This window comes from Schistocerca gregaria, unplaced genomic scaffold (assembly GCF_023897955.1).
Source record: "Schistocerca gregaria isolate iqSchGreg1 unplaced genomic scaffold, iqSchGreg1.2 ptg001348l, whole genome shotgun sequence".
In the NCBI taxonomy this organism is placed as follows: Eukaryota; Metazoa; Arthropoda; class Insecta; order Orthoptera; family Acrididae; genus Schistocerca; species Schistocerca gregaria.
This window is the reverse complement of record NW_026062654.1, coordinates 2,501-7,500: the sequence shown is the minus strand read 5'-3', so window position 1 is coordinate 7,500 and position 5,000 is coordinate 2,501. Positions and strand designations below refer to the sequence as shown.

Genomic DNA, 5,000 nt, shown 5'->3' with positions numbered 1-5,000 from the left:
TGCCGAGCCCACCCACACAAAACCTGCACCCCCCTCCAGCGCAGGAGCCGCAACCCGGGTGCGTACGCCGCACCAAGTGCTCCACCCGCGACCGTACGTGCCCCGCCGAAATCGCAACTCCGGCGGATGAACGGCGGACTTTTCTCGCAGTCGTAAGTTGCAATCCACCCCTATATCTTGCGTCTCATGAAGAGTTATATCAAGTATGCCAAATTCCCGCTGTCCCTATACATGCAGTAAGTTCGTCATGGGCGCTGGCCGGCAGGCCGCGAGACCTGACGCCCGGCGGCAAAGAGTGCCCCTCTGAGGATATAGATGTTCCGTTCCGCCGCACAATGGTGACGGTGACCGCTGCCTGCGGTGGCAACGCTGGGCAGAGTCGATACTCGCCGTGTGGTGGAAGGTAAACATTATGCGGTACATCAGTACTTTCCTAATAGTTCGGTCGTCTCACGGCACTGCTTAGTAAATGATGCAAGGCCACATATAGATGATTTATGCGAATGTCCCTATACGTGCTGTAAGACTGGGCACACAACGTGAATCGCACGTCAGCCACACACTCGAACATGCACCACTCTCGGCCTGCAACGGAGACACACAATACGTAAACATCTGGAATGCGACAATGTCGAGTGCATCCTCTCTGCCACATTGCACCGTCGACACTATGATAACCAGAGCAGTAGGTCCACCTATAAAAGCACAATACCCCACTCCTCCGACAACTACCATTGCTCAGATAAACCAACACCACCAACACACATCCTACACAGAGGGGCACCAAATATCACCCCCCCGCCCTCGTGTTATACCACATGAAAAATTGCAGAAGTGAGAGACACAGACCCGCCAGCCTCTTGCTACAAGCATCGAACCGACGTGACATATCTGACGGTGACTCAGGCATCCGCGTACTGCCACAACTATCCACCCCCCCCCCCACTCTCTCTGCCCCCTTCCCACACAATACCGAATTTAACCAACTTTATCGCTTAACCTAACTGTGGCTGTACCAGATTATCGCTTAACCTAACTGTGGCTGTACCAGATTATCGCTTAACCTAACTGTGGCTGTACCAGATTATCGCTTAACCTAACTGTGGCTGTACCAGATTATCGCTTAACCTAACTGTGGCTGTACCAGATTATCGCTTAACCTAACTGTGGCTGTACCAGATTATCGCTTAACCTAACTGTGGCTGTACCAGATTATCGCTTAACCTAACTGTGGCTGTACCAGATTATCGCTTAACCTAACTGTGGCTGTACCAGATTATCGCTTAACCTAACTGTGGCTGTACCAGATTATCGCTTAACCTAACTGTGGCTGTACCAGATTATCGCTTAACCTAACTGTGGCTGTACCAGATTATCGCTTAACCTAACTGTGGCTGTACCAGATTATCGCTTAACCTAACTGTGGCTGTACCAGATTATCGCTTAACCTAACTGTGGCTGTACCAGATTATCGCTTAACCTAACTGTGGCTGTACCAGATTATCGCTTAACCTAACTGTGGTTGTACCAGATTATCCCTTAACCTAACTCAATTTGTCCCTTAACCTAACTCAATTTGTCCCTTAACCTAACTCAATTTGTCCCCTTAACCTAACTCAATTTGTCCCTTAACCTAACTCAATTTGTCCCTTAACCTAACTCAATTTGTCCCTTAACCTAACTCAATTTGTCCCTTAACCTAACTCAATTTGTCCCTTAACCTAACTCAATTTGTCCCTTAACCTAACTCAATTTGTCCCTTAACCTAACTCAATTTGTCCCTTAACCTAACCCACGTTGTCCCTTAACCTAACCCACGTTGTCCCTTAACCTAACCCACGTTGTCCCTTAACCTAACCCACGTTGTCCCTTAACCTAACCCACGTTGTCCCTTAACCTAACCCACGTTGTCCCTTAACCTAACCCACGTTGTCCCTTAACCTAACCCACGTTGTCCCTTAACCTAACCCACGTTGTCCCTTAACCTAACCCACGTTGTCCCTTAACCTAACCCACGTTGTCCCTTAACCTAACCCACGTTGTCCCTTAACCTAACCCACGTTGTCCCTTAACCTAACCCACGTTGTCCCTTAACCTAACCCACGTTGTCCCTTAACCTAACCCACGTTGTCCCTTAACCTAACCCACGTTGTCCCTTAACCTAACCCACGTTGTCCCTTAACCTAACCCACGTTGTCCCTTAACCTAACCCACGTTGTCCCTTAACCTAACCCACGTTGTCCCTTTGCCTAACATAGTTCACTGCTCGGAATCTCTGGTGTCGTTGTTATCCTCATGTAGATGTCTTGCGAGTGTTGCTTACTTTCCACATATTCCCGCTATCCACTGTCAATTGTACTGCAATAGGACTATATCGCCCCCCCCCCCCCTCTGCCCCTCTCTTTGTGTCTCCGTCCTCTCAAGCTGGTCGGTCTGGCGTTTGAGTGTTAAATGAGCCTCGCAGCTGTTCAGTTGCGTTCAGATGTCGACGCCCTCAGTGTACGTCGTGGTATGGTCTGTGTCCATTGTCCGCTGATGTCGTACGCGTAACCCACACGCTGTACCGATCATCGGTAGTTACGTACAGAGTGAAGTAGTGTGATACGTGTGACCGTACGCTGGCTGTGCCCAACGGTGTCGAATCTCAATTTCCATATGTTGTGCTCGATGCTACTTGTCTCGTCTCCCAATAACAGCTAGGTTGCACTGTGGTACGCCGTAGAGGCGTGTGGGAGGAACGTACGAACGCATTGTATGTCACCCTGGGTCGCTGGGGGTGGTGGTGCGGTGAGTCAGGTCAGGTCAGCGTGAGCCGTGTGATGTAGTGACGCGTGTATTCCGACTTTGTCGTATTGCCTCACACAAAGTGCTACCCTGGTGGACCGCGTTCCATATCTGGGACATGCCGCAGATGCCGGTTGACAGTGGATCGCGGAAGGGACATCGCATACGTGCGCGGGCCACCTTCCACGTGTTAACACGCGATCTAGTGTTGTGTATGTGGTCTGATGTAGCGTGTCGTGACACATGACATCCTGGCATGCAAGAATTGTTGAATTCGCAAATGTAGGTGGACATCTACGTTTACTGCCCAAGATACGCAAATGAACTGGAAATCCGTTGTTGAGCGGTTGTTCACGCTGGAGGTGAATCTGTGATGGCGACGATCGGTACAGCTATTAACCGGTTGTTTCAGCGGTACCCGCCACATCCACACACGTGACTAGGCCCATGTGGGTATGAAGCGATACGCGGCGGTGGCTTGGTGGGACTGTTCCCGGCCGGTGAAGGGGGGCCGCCCGGCGTGTTGGCCGCGCGCTGCGTGGGCGCACGCGCAACAGGCGGCTGGTGGGGGGCGCCGAGTGGCAGGAGCGCCAGCCGACGGGCTCGGCAGGCGGCGCAGCTACGCTGCGGCGCACCCTGCACGCGGCGCCTGGCGGCCAAAGTTGGTTCAGCCGAGCCCGGTGCGAAGCGCGGTGGACATCTGCAGTGTGCTGGTCTGATTGAGGACTGTGTGCGTTGAGGATGCGCCGCCGCCTGGCACTCGGCGCCGCGACGCCGTCTGCTGCTCGGTCGCCCCAGCGGTTCTCGCAGGTGGTTTGTATCGCAGTTGTGCGGACGTGTTGGCGCGTGCGCTGTGCTGGGAGAGTTCGCTTCTGCACCCAAGTGGGGCTTTGCCCTTGTGTGGCGCTGGCGTTGGAGCTGCCGGTCACCATAGGTGGCGCGTGTTGTCTCCCGCCGGCAATGCCACGACAGCACGCTCCCGGGCCTCTGTCGGCAGCGGCAAGCTCAGTTGGGAGCAAGGGTGTTCGCACTAAAACCGTCTACTCGCCTAACTCCGGGCGATTGCGCCTCTCTCGAAACCGACCAAGTACCTAGGACGGCGCTGCGCGCCGCCGGGACCTGAGAGGGTTTCGAGGTGTATCGTGCAGGGGAGCTCGGCCTCCTCCTGTTTGCAGAATAATTGAGCGGACGCTTGCGTGTTCGCGCGGGCCCCCGGGACACACTCCCGGGCGGCCGGCTGCTCAGCTCTAGTTGACGCAGCTCCCTGGTTGATCCTGCCAGTAGTCATATGCTTGTCTCAAAGATTAAGCCATGCATGTCTCAGTACAAGCCGCATTAAGGTGAAACCGCGAATGGCTCATTAAATCAGTTATGGTTCCTTAGATCGTACCCACGTTACTTGGATAACTGTGGTAATTCTAGAGCTAATACATGCAAACAGAGTCCCGACCAGAGATGGAAGGGACGCTTTTATTAGATCAAAACCAATCGGATTGGCTTGTCTGGTCCGTTTGCCTTGGTGACTCTGAATAACTTTGGGCTGATCGCACGGTCCTCGTACCGGCGACGCATCTTTCAAATGTCTGCCTTATCAACTGTCGATGGTAGGTTCTGCGCCTACCATGGTTGTAACGGGTAACGGGGAATCAGGGTTCGATTCCGGAGAGGGAGCCTGAGAAACGGCTACCACATCCAAGGAAGGCAGCAGGCGCGCAAATTACCCACTCCCGGCACGGGGAGGTAGTGACGAAAAATAACGATACGGGACTCATCCGAGGCCCCGTAATCGGAATGAGTACACTTTAAATCCTTTAACGAGTATCTATTGGAGGGCAAGTCTGGTGCCAGCAGCCGCGGTAATTCCAGCTCCAATAGCGTATATTAAAGTTGTTGCGGTTAAAAAGCTCGTAGTTGGATTTGTGTCCCACGCTGTTGGTTCACCGCCCGTCGGTGTTTAACTGGCATGTATCGTGGGACGTCCTGCCGGTGGGGCGAGCCGAAGGGGTGCTTTCGCGTCCCGAGGCGGACCCCGTTTAAATCCTACCAGGGTGCTCTTTGTTGAGTGTCTCGGTGGGCCGGCACGTTTACTTTGAACAAATTAGAGTGCTTAAAGCAGGCAAGCCCGCCTGAATACTGTGTGCATGGAATAATGGAATAGGACCTCGGTTCTATTTTGTTGGTTTTCGGAACCCGAGGTAATGATTAATAGGGACAGG

At 53.1% G+C, this 5,000-nt stretch overlaps 1 non-coding gene across 1 annotated transcript in view; it reads left to right on the top strand.

The window, feature by feature from the left end:
• Nucleotides 1-4,045: 4,045 nt before the first annotated feature.
• The window catches only part of LOC126330750 (small subunit ribosomal RNA), a 1,893-nt gene continuing 938 nt past the window's right edge, over nt 4,046-5,000 (top strand). The window contains exon 1 of the ribosomal RNA XR_007563157.1: nt 4,046-5,000. This exon is cut by the window's right edge and continues 938 nt beyond it. This is a non-coding gene — a ribosomal RNA (small subunit ribosomal RNA).